This window comes from Perognathus longimembris, chromosome 10 (assembly GCF_023159225.1).
Source record: "Perognathus longimembris pacificus isolate PPM17 chromosome 10, ASM2315922v1, whole genome shotgun sequence".
Lineage (NCBI taxonomy): Eukaryota > Metazoa > Chordata > Mammalia > Rodentia > Heteromyidae > Perognathus > Perognathus longimembris.
The window spans coordinates 5,719,055-5,739,455 of NC_063170.1; the positions used below are offsets into that span (position 1 = coordinate 5,719,055).

Sequence of the window (20,401 nt, forward strand, 5' to 3'; positions counted from 1 at the left end):
ATTAAATATGTCTATAAAGTTAACACCTCTGACCATTGCTACTCCTGTGGATGAAGAAAAGAACTAGCTTGCTAACGCATTTTCCTGTGGCCAGTCATAGGGCCTGAACTCAGGGCCTGGGAGCTGTCCCTGAGCTCTTTTGCTCAAGACTAGCTAGAATTCTACCACTACGAGCCACAGCTCCATTTCCAGTTTTCTGGTATTTCATTGGAGGTAAGAGTCTCATGGCTGTTCCTGCCCAGGCTGTCCTCAGATCTCAGCCTCCTGAATAGCTAGGATAGCAGGCGTGAGACACCAGCCCCTGGCTTAAAACATCAGAGCTGTTTAGTAGACTCTTGAGAATGGAGGCTCCTCTTCTGGGGACCACAGGTGTTGAGAGGCTGTTGCTTCCCAAGTAGGCTGCACAATTCTTCATCCCGGGATATAAAATGGACTTTACAACTACTTCTGGCCATCATATGATCATGAGAAATAACATGGGTTATTTCTTGGATGCGGTGGTTGAATATTCACAATCACTTTTCCATTTGTCATTCTACTCTTGCCAAGACTATGAGTGGTAAAAATAAAAGTGGCAGTGATAAAGGATGCAAGGAATTGGTGTCCTTAAGTTTTCCTGAAAAACAAGCCTTTAAATGGGGTATATCGACACTGGATATTTTAAGAACAAGAGGTAATATGCTATGCTAATATTATGTGTAGTACTCATTATAGAGTTGGGTTTTTTTTTATATCAGCCTACCATAATGAATGTTATAGGTGAGCATCTCTACTGATTACTTTGAAATTTTGAGAGGAGAAAAAATACCTCTTGGGTTACTCCTCTGCATTGTGGTTGAGAGAGGGTTAAGAGGGAACTAATGAAGGAATATAATGGAACACCTATTGTAGGCTAGAATTCAAACAAAGCAGCTGGCAGGAATCAGACAGAGCAGGAATCATCACCAATTGGACCATAAGCCATCAAGTCCCCTTTCACCCATCACAGCGTTTAAACACTTTGAACAAACGCTCGTGGTGTTTATCCTCAAAGCCAGGACCGGACTACAAGCTCCAGTTTGCTTGTTGAGGAGGCTGATCCTGGCTTCTAAGGAGCTCAGAGTTTCTCATGATGTTAGAGGTGAATGGACATGTGACACAGATGCGGTTCTAGGCCATCACTGAGAACACGGGGCCTCTGGTTAGGGTGTCTACATGAAGACACATTGGTGGCTATTCATGGACTCCTGATTTCGGCCATCGCCCCCTGAAGAACACACACACACACACACACACACACACACACACACACACACACACACACACACGCTCAGTCTCCTTTCTGAGCTCTGAAAAGGGTTCCAAAGCCATACCCGACCAGGGGCAGATCTATGAAAGCTGGCTTGCAAGGGACAAAAACCCAATCTAGATTCAGTGGAATGTGTCAATCTTCAGAATTCCAGGAAGAGTTGGATAAGCAATCTGGGGAAAGTTAGAGGAGAAATACCAGAGCCAGGGATTTACCCTTGGCATGTCAGCTATGTCCTGCTCTCTTCACATGGGTGGAAATGCAAATGGCTACAACTTAGAGTTTCTGCCGGCGGAAGGAATGGGGAAGTGTTCTGGTCCCAAAGCGCTAGGAAAGAGGCCCTTGAGGAGACGCTGGAGCTTGTGGACAGGTCTTAAAGGGACCAATCAGATGAGAATGATCTTTCAAGACAGCCACAAGACATTAGGTAGGGACAGAGATCAGGGAGAAGTGTGGATAACAGTTTCTAGAACACAATCTTATCCCCTGTCTCCAGCATCTCTTGCTCAAGGCTGCTGTAAAGAGAAAGGTCACGGGTACTGGGGAGCATTCTTTATACAGGGAGTCTTAGCAGGACTTTCAGGAGAATGCAAACCTCAGTATTTGACCTGTGTTTAGAAGAATCTGACTAATAAATGACAATAAAACCAAAGAATCTGAGGGGAATCATTACTGATGACCATGTATAAAGTGGGTATTCCAATGTATGTTTTGAGAGCTACGAATCCCCGTGAGTTTAAAAAAAAAACGGGACCATTTAAGGACATTGGGTGAGACCCTCAGGCAACAATGGAACTTTAAGTACTTGACAATTTGTATGCAGTGGGTTTGTGAGCGTTGAGCCTCACAAACGCCACAGCTGCATGTTTACAGTTTAGACCATCTCTGTGAATTGCATCCTTATGTTCTGTATTTTCAAAGGCCATTTGCAGCTCCTACTTAGCTTCCACTCAGAAATACCATTTAAGGTCTCTGTGCATGTGTGCATTTTTTTTTTCAATCCACACATTGTCGAGGCCGGCCGTGGCAATTTTCCCCCCTTTGTGTTGCCTCTGGATTCCTTGTTCCATGTTGCAATTCAGAATTCTGATATTTTTCAAAATGCAGAGGTCCTGCTTGAGCTGCAGGCTTTGGTACATGTATTTTGTTGTGGTTGTTGTGGATATGGGGGGGGGGGGCGCTGGAAAACAAGAATAGAAATGAACCGGTTTTTAAGCCCTCAATTTGTATCAGGCACAGTGCCAAGGCACACACAAATTCATGTTCATCCTAAACTGCACAGTGTAGGTAGAAATCCTTGTCTTTTGTGATGAGACCTGGGCCTCTGATTAAGTTAAACCCCATGAAACCAATGATAGTCTAAAAGCTTTCGCTTATAAAAAGATAAAAAGAATAGCAATTTCATATGGTTCATTCGTATAGCTCACCTCTGGAGGCCCGTGGACACAATGTGACGAATACCTCCTCTCTCTCAGAACGGCCATGAGCAAGGAACAGAACACAATGTTATAAGCAATGTTATAAAATGATTAACACTGACTTTGGCATCAAGGCCCCTACTGCATTCAACCATTGCCATTTGCATATATTAAATAATATCATCATCATAACAACCCTGTGTGGTAAGTATTCTAAGCCAACCTTAAAGGTCAGGAAATGCAAGCAAGGTGACTGCATATAATTTGGCCACAGGTTGTATAAGTCAGGGAGGAGGAAGCCAAGTGTCTGGTATGATTTGACTACAGTTCGTGACCACCCCCCCCCACCCCCCACCCTTGGACTAATGCGTCTTAGCTGCTGACAGTATGAGTGTGACAAAGGTCATAAAGAGGTCTGGACAGCTTGGGTTGTCATGAGCCACCGCACACTGGCTGGCCAAGCGATGTGGGGAATGGGCTGCATGCAGGTGAGGCTAGAACCACAACCCAGGCAGCCCACAACCCGCTTTGAAGTCTCCGAGAAAGGTATGATCGCGAGCCTTTCATAGACTGGCGGTGGCATCATGGAATTCTGAGGCAGGAGAGAGGTGAGAAAGAACACCGTGCGAAGAAACATGAAAAGGTGACATTTTGGGGTTTCCAAGGCCACCTGCTAGATGGTGAGAAATCAAGTCACCTCGTTACTGGGAAAATGTGGTTCCTTTGCTTAGATTCCTGTGAAGGGAGCAAATACGATACTGTGTATGGTCTTGCCTCACCCACAGATTTCGCTGAGATCTGATAGTCTGAGCCCCAACATGAAGCTGAGAAGTGCCTTATCATATCGCCTTGAGAAAATAACACCGAGCATTTGGTTAGCTGGATTCTTGCAAATCTCATCAATTTATCATCACTGGCTCAAATCTTTTGCCTAAGCTTTAGACTTTCTTTTTTCTTTTTTCTTTTTGTCAGTTGTGAGACTTGAACTCAGGGCCTAGGCGCTGTCCCTGAGCTCGTTTGCCACTTTGAGCTGTAGCGCCGCTTCCGGTTTTTGAGTGGTTCATTGGAGGTAAGAGGAGTCTCACAGAAACTTTACTGCCCAGACTGGCTTTGAACTGTGATCCTCAGATCTCAGCTCCCTGGGTACCTAGGATTATAGGCGTGAGCCACCAGCAACTGGTTCCTAAGCTTTAGACTTAAGATGCATTTTCAAGAAAATAGGTATGCACATAGAAAGAAAAGCAAACATGTGAACTAGGAATTTCATGTATGATCTGATGTGTTAGACATTAGGTCGACCTAGGGCTAATGTATATGGTCCAAAGCATCAAGAAAAAGAAAAATGATGATGAAAAATAGGTTCACTTGGTTTGAGACACAGTTATGAAGGAAGGGAGCAGTTGGTGAAGGCAATCTAATGAGCTGTATGCAAATTTCTTTTTGGCTCAGTGTCCTTAACTTGCAAGATGGACATAATGAGACCAACTGCGAGAGGCTATCATACAGATGAAATTATTTAACACCTGGGAACAACAACAATGAAATACTATTACACATAAACATCTTACCTACTATGGGCTAGAGGAGTGGTTCAAATAGTAGAACCCTAGGAGAGCAAATGAGGCAAGTACATTCAAGGGCCTGAGTTCAAGCCATCAGACAAGAAGAATTTGCTTGGTACTGTTGAAAGAACCCAATCAAACTTTGAAAGCAGCCTTCAAGACAATGAGTTTGGATGACCTGTCTGAATGTATACCATCGATCGAACTCATATACCAGGTCCAGGACGATAAGATGTCTTTCCCTTTGCCAGTCATAACTGAACCTTCCTTCCTCCAGAGACATGGCCTTACCACTGCACTGCTCCAAAGCAAGTGTGAGGATCAATGTCCGTGGATTTTATCAGCTCCAGACACGGCCGCTGGGCCCACCGACTTAGCACAAGGGCATACGCTTCACTTTTTGGACTCAACTGGCTTTATTTAGTCTGTATTTTTATTTGTGTATTTTTGCAGGGCCTTGTAGTCGCTAAATTGCCAACCCCAATGTGAAATGATACTTTGGTGCTGTTGTTGGATAATTTGAGCTGGTATCACAGTTTGAACTCAGAGCCTTACACTTGCTCAGCTTGTGTGCTCATGGCTGGTACTTGACCACCTGGGACATGCCTCCAGCTCTGCTTTTTCTACTGGTTATTTTGGATACAGAGCCTCAAGGTTTATCTCCACTCAGGCCAGCTTCAACATCACGTTCCTCCGGATCTCAGTCTTCGGAGTAGCTAGGATTCCAGGCGTGAGCTTCAGGTGCCGGTGTGGAACGATAAGTCCTTAGGAGAATAATGCAAGGCTATCAGCATCATGCTTCATTTCTATTTGGGGACAGAAACCAGCTTCTTTCTCATAGATGTTTTGAGATGATTCCAGATTAATCATTATCAATGACTATTAGTCATTGCCTAGGTAATTAATGGAAAGCTCTGGGTAACTTTTTGATCTCCCAGAGTGGGACAAAAACTGAATCAAGAGGATTTTCGGTGAATTATCTGGTACTTTAAGCCAGAGCGGGTGTGTATACACTGTTCACTAAAGAACTACCTACTCAGTAAAACTGAGAGGATGGGCGGGGATGGGCGCCATTGGGAAAAGGTGGAAGGGGTGATCAACGTGACTAGCACTTCTAAACCGACGTACTAAATTGAAACCCCTTTCTTTGTACAACTACTTAAATATAATACTGTTTTTAAAAAGGTGAGGTAAGTTTCCTCCTTTTTCTAACAGTACAGGCTGGCCTCCTTTGAGGGTTTCACACTGCCTAGGTTAATTAACTACTGTTTTCTATTGTACATTGACATTTAGTTTTCTTTTTTTTTTTTATCTGAGAAACCTATTTACCTCATAATGGTTGATAATGTGGTAATCCCCATTAGCTGCTTAATAGCTTAAAAAAAAAACTCAGATAAAGCGTCTTTTTTTTTTTTTAATGTGACCCTTTTCCTGCCAATAGGTTGTGATAAATAATCCAGTGGCTCCTGTTTCTCAGGTTTACATAAATATGAATGGCTACCGTAACGTGTGAACGAGACAGAGATGTAAAAGGTTTTTAAACCCGAGTTTAACAAAAAGGTCCTGTCTGTCAAGGAAATAAAGCTGTTTTGAATTTGTTCCCAATCGCTTGGCTCTCTCGCTGGAAGCCCGCGTTCGCTCGGTGGTGATTAATGCGATGCGCGCGCTGCCTTCGCCGAGTGCTTACAAGAACTGGCAACTAGAAATGGCATCCATCATCCCCCGGGCCAGGCAGGTGCTCCAGGCTCCAGCGTTCACCCCAGGTGGAGCGAGTCCTGGCTGCCTCCCCCCCGACCCAGGGCGGCCCAGAGCCCCCTCCCCCTGAAGCACCAGGTCACGCGTGGAAAATCCGCTTTCCTTCCGGGGAGTGTATCTGTTCTGCGTCCGTCCCACTGCTCCCGTTAAACCCAACAAGTGGAGCGGTGGCATTCACAAGCAGCTGCGTTCAGGACAGAGGCCGATCATCCACCCGGGATAAGAGACCCAGGAAGTGCTATCTCGGTGATGGGTGGCGATCGGCTACCCATCACCCCAAGAAACGGCCTTCCTTTATGTTTGCATTTCCTCTTATCTTGTGTGAGCCACGAGTGGGGCTTGCACACTCTTGCTTAGCTTTTTTCACTCAAGGCTGACTCTCGACCACTTGAGGCACGGCTCCGCTTTGGGAGTCTTGCCTGTTCACTGGAGGTAAGAGTCTCTCACCGGGCGTTTCTGCTTGGATTGGTTTTGGACAGGGATCCTCAGATCTCAAGTCTCCTGAGTCACCGGCATTACAGGCCCGGGCCCCGCATGTGGGAGAAGCTGTTTAGCCTTGAATGACTCTGGCAAATCTGGACACATAGCTGCCTCCATTTCCCCAACTGTATCCTAAGGCAGTATCATTCTCCCCTCCCCCTCCCCACACCCTAGGATTGTTCTAGGCGTATGCGAATGAAACTGTGGAAGTCTTCTGGAACATTCTTAGGCAGTTCATAAATGCCAGTGGGTATTCTTGGTATCACAGAGTCCGTGACCCAATGATCTTTCCTTAGTGGCCCTCCTCAGATTCTCGGAATACTAATGGTTTGTCTGCACCAGGATAGGAATCTTCCGCTCCCTCCTGCTCCAGCACCTGGGTACTGATAGAGACTGCAGCAACTCTCACAGGCCCAGTAGCCATGAGTTCTAAGATCAGCAAGAAAATCTGTGAATTCTGCTTTTCTAGATGTTTCTATCTTGAGGTGAATTATTTCTTGGCAAACTTAAGATCTTTTTGCCTGGATCACAGACTTCCCAGGAGAGGCCATCTGTTGAGATTAGCTTGGTTGGAAAATACCAGCAGGGAAGAGAAGGAAGGATTTGTCATTTCCAGGTGACCATGCAGCACTAAGTCAGCAGTACCTTCCTTCATTCCTTTCAGCCAACCAAGTCTTTACTAAGGACTTTGGTGTGTCTGCCAGGCTGGGCTAGCAGAAAATGGAAGAGAAATGAAGTTGTGAGGAAGATGACCTCAGAAGAGGGGACCAGCCCGAGGAAACAGGGTCTGTCAGGTAATGATACCACACAGAAAAAGAGTCCAGGGCAGGGAGTGGCTCAGGCTGGCAAAGACTGTGCCTTTCTTCCTCCTTTTCCTTCCTTGCTTGTCCTGGGGCTTCAACTCAGGGCCTGAACACTATCCCTGGGCTTCTTTTTCTTTACGGCTCGAGCTCTATTCACTTGAACCACAGCTCCACTTTTGGCTTCTTTGGTAATTTAGTGGAGATAAGAATCTCACAAACTTTCCTGCCTGGGCTGGCTTTGAACCACAATCCTCAGATACTCAGCGTCCTGAGTAGCTAGGATGACAGAGGAAATGAGCCACCAGCACCTGCCAAGGTGTGCTTTCAAAAGTGGTGGTCTTTCTAGCCAGGAGCTATCCGTGCAGAAACTCTCCCCTGGGAGAGGAGTGTGCTCACCTGTCACCTCTGCCCACTGGACAATCCAGTCTGCCAGAGATGACAAGAGAAGACTCCAGTAGATTCCAGGGGAGGCTCCCTTTCAGCTGCAACTGGAATTGACAGTGGGACTGAGTCAGTGAGGCTTGAGAGAGTCACACTGACGGTGGTAACCAGCCACGCTGTCATTCTACCCTGTTGGCTGAAGACTGCATCCAGGAGGAGGCTCTTCCGGGGAGCCGGGTCCTTCTGGGGAGGGGCTGGTGGCCCCTGGGAGCAGCACCTTGAAGCAGACCCTGGCGAAGGTTAAGGAGCTCCCTGAATGCATACTCGTTTATCCCCACCGTTCAGCTCTGCTAGTCTGGAAAGCTGCAAAGGGGTGAGCCTTCAAGATAAAGGGGGAAAGACATCCCACAACGCTTCCGAGGTATCATTCATTCACTCAGCAAATGCAACGTGACTAACGACGCGCTTGGCAATGAAGTGAAGAGCGTGAGCGAGGCAGGTTCTTTCCCGACCCTGATGGGACCTATTAGATTCCACGAGATGACACAGACAATAAGCAAGTAGCTAATTAAAACAATGAGTGCGTCTGATGAAGGAACAGGGCGCAGGGGTTGAGAATGACCAGCAAAGGCCATGCGTACCGTTCGCAAGGGTCAGGAAGAGCCGCGCTTGAAGAGGGAGCGGCAGGTTCACAGGTGAGCTGGTGAAAGGGACCTTGGCCTTTCCCCTGACAGGGAAGGCAGGGGCAGGAGACAGGCTTGCAGGGGAACCTGGGATGGGCGAGCATGAGGAGGAGAAGACTTGGATTTGACATTCAGACAGATGGCAGAGAGTGGCAGCGAGGGAGATGGCACTCAGGAAATATTCTCAGGGCTCGAGGAGCAATGGTCGTAGGAACTAAGGGAGATCATGGGACTTTCATGAATCCATCCGATTTTTGCTGTTTTGCATTGCCCCCTAGCATTGAAAAGAATAGAAAAAGCAAGCCAGTAGGCTGGAGGTGTGCTTAGCAACTATGAAGCCCTCCATTCAAACCCTAGTACCATCAAACAAAAAGCAAGATGGCGCCCAGGGAGAGAGCTAGTCACCCATTCGCACACACTCAAGTGTTTGTCCAAACATCGCACCAATCCCTTCACCTTGCCCAACAACCCCTTCACCCTCTGCACACATGGATAAATTCATGCACGGTCACACTTGTGTATCAGTACACACACCTCATTCTTCTCTAAAAACACAGACCCCTGTTATATTGGTGATGGGATTCCTAGGTTTCCCTCCATCATGAACTAAGTGTCTGATGAGCATTTGTCTCTCTACTAACTTATGAGGATGCCAGGCCAGGGTGGATCATTCATAAATAAATACAACAGAAATTCACATATAGGTGACACAGCTATTTATCCTTCCACACGTTTCCTCATCACTTACAAATAATAGTAGCCTAGATTTTCATGGCTGACTTTCTGCGGTCATTTTCCTGTGCTCATTGAGGCGTCCTGGGAACACAAAGGTGGGCAGGGCCCAGCCAGTGGCCAAACAGCTGCTTCGCTCAATGTCTTCTGTCCAGGAAAGTGACTGTGTGTACATTATGAGTCACACGAGACTGAGCGGCACGGTATCCTGAAGTGGGCCGGGTGTTCCTACCCCTGTGTCCCTGGGCATACCTCAAGTCTATGGCTGAGACGACTGTATGTTTTCCCTTCTTTTCTTTTTGTTTTTGTGCTGGTACTTGGGCTTGGAATCAAGGCCTCATACTTTCATCTGGCCTTTTTGCTCAAGGGCTCGTGCTCTACCACCTGAACCACAGTTCCCCTTCCAGCTTTTTGCTGGCTAATTGGAAATAAGAATCTCATGGAATTTTCTCCCTGGGCTGGCTTCAAACCATGCTTCTCCGATCTCAGCCTCTCGAGTAGTTAAGATGGTAGGCGTGAGCCACCAGGGACCTCATCATTGCTATCGGTGCAATGTGATGTGGTCGCATCTAATCCATAAGACAACGTTTAGGATGAGGTGTTCTGTCTATTTCAGAGACAGAGTAGAACCAACTAGAGCCCCCTACCTGCACCCTTAACCACCAGGTTATATTCTTCCCAACCCCAATAGCTTTCTAAATGACAGAAGGCATGGCCATGTCTTCTTGCCTCTTATGAAGACCCTATTCCTTTCACAAAGTGCATCTTATCCAGTATTTTGGTCTCTTATGAGCAAAAACTCTTATGATGAACATAAGGACTTGGCAAGTTACTGGGCTGCCTGGTAGAGAGCTAGCGATTTTTGCCTACTTCTGAGATTTCGAAAGTCCACAAGTACTTGGCAACTTGTGGTGAATTGGACTGGCTAGAGGGATCTCCAAGAGCTTGAGGGTTTGGAAGCATCAAAAGTCTAGTTCATTGGGAACTGCCAATCCTTCCCCCGGTATTCATCTTGTTAGCTTTGACAAATCCAACTTAAGAACTCGTTTCAGCATTTCAAGCAACAAGTAACCTCATTCCACTGTTTAGGTTTTTCTGAGCTCTTGGCTCCCAGAGAAATGCAACTTTGCTGTATTTTTATTCGTTTTTTTTTTCTTGCTCCTAGAAGATTGTAGACTTTTCTCAGAGTTGTTTTGTTTTGTTTTGAGGGTTGGCATTATCTCTCATGAAGAGAAGGAGACACAGTACCATAGTAGGCAGGGTTTGATTTTTCTAACCATGGTTTAAAGGCCAAAGCACACCCAAGTTGCTTCTAAGTCTGTTCCTGGAATTCTCCATTTAGTTTCCTGAACATCCCAGAGAAAGGCCCAAACCCTTCAGGCTCTTGATTGATTTTGCTTTTAGTTCTTGTTTTTGTTTTGTAGTTATTCTCCCTCCTATAGCTCAAGTTAAACTACATAACTTCAACACTCCGTGTTCCCATTGGCAACCTATAAGACGGAAGCTAGCCTAGCTCGCACACCAGGAAACATTCAGAAAAAGAGAGAAGAGTAAATCAGAACACTGTGGAGCATACTAGGAGACATTCAGAAAAAGAACAAAGTGCAAAATCAGAATGCTGTGGAACATACTAGAAGGAGCTGGTGGACGGCAGCTCAGGCTGGCTAACTCTATCTGAAAGGCCAACATTGCTTCTTATCCAAAATGCCCCGAGTTCCCCCTCACATAAAGTGAGCGACATGGATATTTCCAAGCCCATTCTCTTTGCCAAAACACACTCCTTCCTCATCGAGGAAATAGCCCTGCAGCACTGGATAGTTTTTGGGTAGGGGCTTTGGCTCGGGCCCCAGTTTCAGACAGTGTGATGGTTTATTCACCTCTCCAACTACCTCCTCTTTCTTTACCCCGTTGGACAGGCCAAGGTACCTGCCAAGATGCAGCTAAAAATACCCTTTGCATCTGTGTCCTATCATCCATCTCTGCCTGATTTGGGTGGGTGATTGATCTTGGAGCAGGTGGAAAGCCAGCAATTTATTTTTTCCTGGATCGAGTCTAAGCTGACTTAAAACAGATGTTCCCTCTAGATGATTCGACGGGTATAAGGGAAATGCTCCGGAGCGCCACTGGGAAGGCTGCGCTAAGCCAGTAATCCCATAGGGCTGGGGCCGAAGGAGTTAAGTCCAGTTACCTTGGTCCTCCAGCTGAAAAAATCGAGAGGTGCCTTTTTGCCTGGAGAAATCCGGAAGAGGAGCTGTCACTTTGTATTTTCAGGTTTGTAGAAAAGCCTTTTCTTCTTCTTCTTCTTCTTTTTTTTTTTTAGTGTAAACATTCATTAAACTAATTTGAAGTTGTCATTACTCTCCACCCCTGCTGTTTTATATCAGATTATTCCTAAGTGCTTGGTGACGGAGTCCCATAAAGCCACACTCGATTCCTCTGCAGGGGCTAATCGCATAGTTTGTACTGTGATTTACACCGTGTGGTACTCACTGCGGAAGTAGCTTCAACTTTGCAGGGGCCTTGGCTCCCTGGCCAACCGTCCCTGCCTTCCCCACGGAAATAAAATTCCAATGGTCCCTCCACGACCATTATCCCCCCCCCCCATTACCTTCCCTCCATCCAACTGAAGATAATTAAAAGCAGTTCAGAGCACATGCCAGAAGGTATTGGGCATTTTATTAATAAATGGAGAAGCAAAGAAGACGAGATGATGAATTTAAACGGGGAGACCCGTTTCTGCTCTCTGCTCTCTTTCTCCTCCCCCTTCCCCTGCCCCCTTCCCTTCCCCAGAAGCAGCCAGCGGGTCTGTGCTGGAATTTCCAGGGGTTGGGGAGGGAGGAGCCCACCCCTCCCCACCGTGGGTGGGGGTGGGGGGGCAGCAGCCCCTGCTTGGCTGGGCGGAGAACAGAGAAAGCAAACCCAAGGCAGCCCAAGGTGCCAGGGAGGGCGGAGGCGATGGCAGTGGAGGCCAGCGTTCTCAAATCCAGCGCTCCAGGACGAAGGAGACCTCAGCTACTGCCGGGGGGGGGGGGGTGCTCCCAGGAGGGTGACAGAGGTCCCCAGCGCCCCCCACAGAGGCAGAGAGGGTTAACTGGCAGAAGGGCAGGGCAATGGGTTTGCAGTGCAAGCTGGATCTCTTGCTTCCCTTGTGTAAATGCATTTTTTTAAAATTTATGCATTTATTCTCAAAAAGATGTACACAGGGGTTACAATTTCATGTGTAAGACAGTGAGGACATTTCTTATCAAACTTGTTACCTTCTCCATCATTGCTCCTTGTTTATTTCTTTTTCCTCCTCCTCCTCTTCTTCTTTGTCCTCCCTCCATCCCTTCCTCCTTTCCTCCCTCCCTCCCTCCCTCCCTCCCTCCCTCCCTCCCTCCCTCCCTCCCTCCCTTCCTCTTTTTCTTTCCTTCCTACTGTTGGGTGCTCCTGGATCCCTGCAATCAATGTTGCCATAATAAGTTTCCACTAATCTCAAGTTGGAAACAAAATCCAGGCGCCCAGGCCATAACCTATGCCCCGCCCCCCTCCATCGACAGTGGCACTAGAGAACGTGGCTGGCCAATCCCCCAAATGTGGCAACTTTTCAAGATTTTCTCCTAGCCAGTGGCAACAAGTCTCCCCAGAGAGAGGGAAATGGCTGGTAAAAATGACGACTTCAGCATTCTGCATTTTACAGAATGGCTGTTGGGGAATGGTTACAGATGAAATCTCAGCAAGCACATTCAAGGAGGTGAACTGGCTGCGAAGCCAGGCTGGGAATGCTTGCCTTCCAGGTAGAGGCGAGGACGGGGCAGGGAAACGGGCACGAAGATGGAGGTGCCTCACATCCGGCTCATAGCCAACGCCACAATCGGTGTGTGCCTGCTCGGTCTATTATTTATCAGCTTCATATTTAAAAGAAAAAAAGAATAATAAAATACAATGGAATTTGTACACTCAAGAATTGCCAAGGACAAACTTCAAATGTATGAACTCTCAGTGCACCCAAAGTAACATTTCTGGGAAGAGAAATATTGAAAACAAAATAAGTAAGAATGAAAAGAAATGGAACATTACTGAAGTTGTTAGCAAAACACATGTGTATGTGTGTGTGTGTGTGTGTGTATACATGTGTTTGTTCATCAAGCCAAAGTTTGTTTTTAAGTCACTCATTGTTAATGTTGTCTTCAATAAGTATGTCAAGTTTATTAAAGGAATAACTCATTAGAATGTTTCATGCACAGTAATTCCTCAATGTCTCCATTTTTCCCCCTCTATTAAAAATAAAAACAACTAAAACAAAAACAAGAGACTTGGGTGCTGGCAGCTTACATCTACAAGCCTAGCTACTTGGTAGGCTGAGCTCTGAAGATCCTGGTTTGAAACTACCCTAGGAAGAAAATTCCATCACATTCTTATCTCCAATTAACCTTCAAAAAATAACCAAGTCAGACTGAAGATGTGGCTCAAGGGGCAGAGCCCCAGATTACAGTGAAAAAGCTAAATAAGAACACAAGGTCCTGAGTTCAAAACCCAGTAACAGCATACACACACACACACACACACACACACACACACACATGCACACATATACACATGCACATAAAGATGGAGATGTAACAGTCTATACTCAGCCACCACTGAGTTTTTATCTTCTGTTTTGTAGATGTCAAGCTCGAAGCCTCCCTAGTAGTTCAGGTGTTTGTGAACAGGTAGTTGACAGTATAGTTAATGTACTTATTTCTGCAATTACACACTAGATTAAAGACTTGAACGTGAATGTGTCTTTACACCGTACTTGATGGTTAAATGGTGCATTTCAGGAATGACAGCAACCGTTGCAGAATATTCATGCAATTTTAGGTAAAATCAATTTCTTGTAAACAACAATTATTGTTACATAATTCGCCCACCTGTTTATGACTCTTCGTGAATTAAATGAAAACATAACTTCACATTCATTTAAAATGTCATTTCTAAAGGAGGCACTCCTTCTAAAGCCTGGCACTGACAACTACCTGCAGGGATCAGGTACAAGTCATAGACAGGAGACGGTAAGTCTGCTTCATAGTCACTGTTTGAAGTTGGTTTGGAGATGCTCTCTCCCCATCTCTTGTGCTCAATGTTTCTGGATTTTCATGTGTCCAAAGAGTGTGGAGAAGAGTAAGACTATCTATATTGTTCTCTAGGATTGCCAGAGCTAGCAAATAAAAATACAAGACCCCCAGGGCAACTTGAATTTCAGACATGACAAATTGGAGTTTCCTTCCTTCCTTCCTTCCTTCCTTCCTTCCTTCCTTCCTTCCTTCCTTCCTTCCTTCCTTCCTTCCTTCCTTCCTTCCCTTCCTCCTTCCCTCCCTCCCTGCCTCAGAGAACACGTTTTTAGCATATTTCAAATACCGCCAATATGCTCACAGGCATGGTGAGTAAATCCAGAGATAGAAGTTTAGCTTGTTCAAAATAAGATGTAGTTGATTGAGTAGACAAATACTGTCCCCGAGGAAATAGTTTTCACCTTCCAATCATAGGGACAAGTTTGTAAAGTTCAAGTTACTTACAGTCACAATAAAGAGGCATGGATTTCTTTTCAACTTCATCTGTCAGAGTTGATTTCTTTTTTCCTGTCTGTGTATCTGTCCTCTCTCTCTCTCTCTCTCTCTCTCTCTCTCGATCACATTTATAGACCACTTACTCAGTGTCAAACATGATACTAAGGTTAACTTCTTTTATTCTCATAGCAACCTTTAAACTAGGAATTCCTTTATTTTTCTACTTGACATGGAGAAAATGTACATGTAGGTGCCAACATCTGTATCTGCCTGACTCTTTCTCCACTGAAGAAGAAGGCAAAATGTTATTTGTTCCTTAGCCAGAGTATGTTTCTCACCCTGGCTAAGCTCACAGATGAGTGTGGGAAGAAAGCTGTTTCCACAAGTCACTTTTATTAAGGCTGAGATTCGTATGTTCACTATGTAAATATCACCATGAAAATGAGGAAGAGCCCAGGAAGAGGTAAAGAGGAATCTGGATGGTCTGGCTGACTTTTTAACAACGAAGTACCTGTATTTTTAATATTGAGGACTGGTATCCATCCCACATCATGACATGGAAAAGGTTCCAATGACAGGACAGGAGAGGACGCTGAGGCTCAGCAAGTTGGAATGGAGGGCACCTGGGATGGAAGGCCAGCCGCTAATGACTGACTTGCTTGACCATCGGCTTGTCTCATCCCTCATGCAGATCCCCGCCATGGATCTCAGGGCTTTCCCTAGTGCCTTTACATCACCAAGTCCTCGATGGCAAGGAAGGAGTTAATGTGGCTGCAACTCTCCAAGTTTGATTCTGCTCAGCCACAGGAAACACAGCAGCAATAATAATGGTATTTACGGAAAAACTCTGATGAGAAGGGCCGGAGAATTGAACCTATCATACTGAACTAACGCTTAGCAAAAGCAGTTGGTAAAAATGCCGTGCCCGGTGAATTACAGTGGTCTTCCTTTCTCTTTGATAATTTGGAGCAATTGCATCCAAATGCGAGTCCATTGATTTCCACTCCAATTCGTGCCCCATGCTGGGGCGAGCCGGCTGGCGTGCACATAACTTGGCCATTGGAAGCCTGGCGCCGTACTCCGAAAGAGATTCAGGCAATTCTTCGCCCGGCCATTAACAGCAGAACTGTAGCACTGCTCCAAGCTACCCTCCAAAGTGCTCTCCGCACGCACGTCGGAGAACCTGGGCTAGTGCTCCCCAAGTGGCCATAACAGATTAGTGGGTTAAGCACTTCCATTCTACTTTGTGTCTGCAAAAGTCACTTCTGGCTTTTTCTAAAACTCTGTCATATCCCCCCCCCACCACCACCCCCCTTCATATTTGGAACGTTGAACGGTGATGCTTACAATAACACTTTCAAAAGTTAATAGATAATCAACATCCGGCTCCTGGAAGCACAGTACCGTGCTGACCTGAATGTGAGCGCTGCGTTGTTGTTTTTTTTTTGCAGGCGCGAAGTATCCAGCCTCACATAAAGGCTCTTTTATCTCGAAGGTGGTTTATCACGGGTGGCACATTGCAAGAGGTCCCCGAGTATCATTTCCGGCATATTCTGTAGGTCAAGCAAACCACCAAGGGAAGCCAAGACGCACAACCAAGTGCAGGCTACACCCAAGAGAGGATGGACTCGGCTCTAGCTCAAAGTGGGAAGAGCAGCAATGAGTTTGTATTCGTCTTTAATCTCGCATAATGTGAACTCACCTAAGGTAGGATGCTAAGCAGAGAGACCGGCTAAGTAAACAGCCCAGGCCAAAATAACACAGATCAGGTCACCTTTGTGATCATCTGAGTTATTCCATTTCAGGTCCGTGACACGTAACTAAGAGGATTTTCCCCTCTCTTCCTGTTTTGTCTCATACTCACTTTTTTCAATGGCTGATGGTAATAGGTACTTAACCCGCTTTTGCTGAGAAGTATCAATTCCTTACCTGCACTCCTACATTAACTAAACACAGGGAAAATACTGCTTTCTCTGCGTCCACTTCTGTCTGTATCCCAGCTCTGAGCCATTTACCTTGACAGGGCGGTCTAATGACATCTTTACTGAGGGAACAATCCTGGAACCTAAACTCTGGTTTCATAATGTTTAGATACCATTTTAGGTCTCCAGTTAAATGTATCAAGTCCACCGGATGCTTAGTAGGGAGGATGGGACCACAAAGATTCTGAGAGAAAGTGCAATACTGTAGTTAACACTGCCTGACTGACAGCTGACAACCTCAGTTCTATGGACAGGCCCCAGGGACAGCAATTTCTCGCAGGCCATCTCAGTGAGAACCAACGTCCCCAACCATTAATGTTGTTGTTCTCGCGTGACAGACAACCCACCCCTCAGTGCTTTGAGAACGTCTCTGTAACAGGTACTTAAACTGGTTTTGCTACCCTGAATTAATAAAAGCAGGAGAGAAATCTTGGCATCGCTGCCGCCATTTTGCATTTGCCTTTGCTTCTAAGCCGCTCATTCTCTCCCCCAGGCACTTTGCAATCATCTTTAATTTCCAGAAAGACAGGACTGACTGGTCAATTGCTTCCCCCTAAGGGAACAGTAAAGCCTTACAGGACAGAACCCCCCTCACATGAGGACAATTACCTGGCATGATGAGGCTGAACCCTGGAGTGGGAAGACTCATCTCGTGGGAACCAGACTGTCCCCCTCGAGTGATGACACTGATAATGGCGCCTCCAGGATGGAGCCAGGAGACCCCAGAACAGAGACGGTGACCCCTTCCTCTAGTTAACCTAACACCCATTCTACACCCGAAAAGTGGCTGAAGACGAACTGACACGGTGCCACAAAATAAATCTATTCTCACTGCCATATTTCTTCCCCAATAAACTCCCCTACCACCTCCACTGAGTTTCCAATCTACCTGAATTCCTTGCTTGACAAATATTAGATCCAAGATGGAGGCAGCAGGGCTAGCTTTCAGATAACAATGGAAAAAACATTTTGGGGGTACTTTCTATTTAATGTTTTCTATGAAATTTCTATGAAATACTGTAGATATAATCTGTCAAACTATGGAAAACCTCAGTTGATATAGGTTGGGAGTGTTAATAACGTAATTTGATATGACCATTAATAATATAATCTTATCGGTTGATTTTTTTCCCCCCGTCATCCTTTTAAAGTCAGTAGTTTAAAAAAAAAATGTGAGGCTCTGGCCAGTCCCACTGGGCAAAGCTTTCCACATTGTCATTGTAGGACGGTAACCACCACAAAGGGATTTTCTTTCCTTCTCTAGCAAACAACTGAGCAATCTGTACACAAGTCTGAGATTTCTGAAATGCGTAGTAAGAGAGAGAAGAAACTGGAAGAGCCAGGGGACATGTTTTGCAGGCCTAACTAAAACAATAGCAATTTAAGTAGCTATCATATGGACACTTGGTGAATCCCTTTATTATCGCTGAAAGATTCCCCGTTGTGGCATGCTTTTGTGGGTAAAGAGCTAGGTATTGGCACACACAGCAGCTCATAATTATGTCAGCCTAGCCACGGCTAACCCTGACAGCCTAACACATTAAAGATTTTATACAGCTAGTGCAGAATACAGCTTCTTTTATTGGCTCAGAGAGCAGGTATCAATTATAATGAGGTAATAAAATTTGCAAGCGCCGTTCATACCCCCTTGCTCTTGATATTTTTTCTCCTTTCCTGGAGGTAATAACAGCATAAAAAAAAAAAGGAGAGGGGGGAAAAAAAAAACCTCTCTTAAGTTCTAAGTTAGCACTGGTTCTTTGAAAGCTGTCACTTTCTATGGGTGGGGGTTCCCATAATATACTTTGCTTACTTGAGTTCTTGTGCTAGCAACCTCTTCCAACTATGGTTTCTAGAAGCATACCTTGTAAGTCCAAAGGACTAAGGGTCCAGGATTAATGGTTTGCATTTGCATAACTATAAACCTACCAGAGCTTTTTTCCAGGCTGTATCCTCTAAATTGCACTTATAGATGAGATGCAAAATCCCCTAAAAGGCTTCTCCAACCTAAACCAATTTGTAAAGTTGTTTTGTTATTTAAAACATTAAAGAAATTAAAGTGATCAGAATATAATTAGATTAATATTCATATCTTCTAAGTTGCTTTAATTCTAATATTAAAAAGATTAAATATCCACTCAGAGGATTAGGCAAAAAGTCAAGCTGTAGCAACACATTTACATTACCTTACTGTGCAAATTATAAACCTAATTAATCTAAAGTTTCCCACAAATTGAATTGGATATCCATTCACAGGCTCACACAACTCTAGGTACTTAAAATTCACTGCAATGTTGTTTCCTTAGGTGCCCATTGAGAGGTGCAGTTCCACGGCCGCGATGTAGAAATCACATTACAATGGTTTCATTTGGGTTCTAATTGGTAGAAATTAAATCTTCCCATGAATTTATGTAGGGGAGGGAATCTAAAGACCTTAGGCATGTGTGCAATAATAGAACACACTCTCAGCTCCCCATCTAGCTATTGTAGATAAAGCAGAAGGAGCAATCCAGTTGCTTCTTCTTCAAAGCTTCAGTTCCAGCTGCCCCCATTATGCTGCAAAGAACATGATGAAAATATGGTTCCTAAAGGAAGGGTATATCTAGTTTCTGTGCTCTGCACCCCCCCTCCCCCCGTCTCCGCCTGTGTCTGCCACCTCTCACACTCACTTCCTTACACGTACAGACTCCCAGGGTCACGCAGAATCAGTGAGATCAATCGTGCAGACCTCAGTCAATCCCATTCCGATACATCAGAATTCTCTTTTGGTCATAGCAGCCTCTTGCAGTTGAATGGCAGTGATGATATTTACGCACTTCCTGTTTTCCCCAGGGTTATGCGATACAGCAGTCAACTTTAGAACACACTCCCATCTTCCAGCATTCTCCTTCTAGGCACCTGGCGAGCAGTCCCTGGCTGCCCGCTTGGGTGAGGTATAAACTACATGTCCCAGCCACACTTGCACTTAGGCATGGTCATGTGACCAGCCTGTAGCCAATGAAGTACAAGTGGAAGTGATGAGTGACAAGCTGTTGAGCTATGTCATACTGAAATAATATGGGTCTTTGTTGATCATGTTGAAGTCACAAAATAAAAGAAGCCCAAGTCCCTGGATTACCACCAGAGGAGAGCGTGTTGCCAATCAGGACATCTCTTTGGGATACTTTGTTAACAAAAACCAAACTTTTTTTTTTTTTTTTGCCAGTCCTGAGGCTTGAACTCAGGGCCTGAGCACTGTCCTCCCTGGCTTCTTTTTGCTCAAATCTAGCACTCTACCTCTTGAGCCACACAGAGCCATTTCCAGCTTTTTATTTTATTTTTTTATTTTTAATGGAGTACTGGGTAATCAAACCCAGGGCTTCATGCGTGGTAGGCAAGCACTCTACCACTAGGCCACATTCCCAGACCCCAAACCAAACTTATATTGTACTTTATTCACTATGTGCTTAGATTTTTATTACAGTTTCTCCTGTATAATATAGAAAGACTTGGTGAATCCATTTCTCTCCCCCTCCCCCCGCCAAAAAAAAAATCTTTTCTCAAGGTAATCCAAAAAATTTATTTTGCTAATGTAAGTTTTCCTCCCCACAGGCTCAAACTTCGAGCCACATATATATTAACTGATCAGTATGAAAGCTGGGCTGGAATCCACACTGGATTTATTTTCGTGTGATGGTAACGGATATCACGGTGAGAGCTTCCTTGGGAACGATCCTGCTATTAGCATTTATGGATAAAGAGCTGTGATGTGTGATCTGGGTGAGTACCCTGAAATCAGGAGGAGCGCTC

The 20,401-nt window shown here is 45.2% G+C and overlaps 1 protein-coding gene and 1 long non-coding RNA gene across 6 annotated transcripts in view; both read right to left on the reverse strand.

Moving 5' to 3' along the window:
* Nucleotides 1-20,401, reverse strand: part of Wwox (WW domain containing oxidoreductase) — a 758,639-nt gene that overhangs the window by 162,133 nt on the left and 576,105 nt on the right. The window lies entirely within an intron of this gene.
* LOC125358161 lies at nucleotides 1,521-17,706 on the reverse strand. Its single transcript, XR_007212275.1, has 3 exons — nucleotides 17,357-17,706; nucleotides 16,494-16,496; nucleotides 1,521-1,531 (listed from the first exon to the last, which is right to left on the reverse strand). It is a non-coding gene; the product is annotated as an uncharacterized LOC125358161 (long non-coding RNA).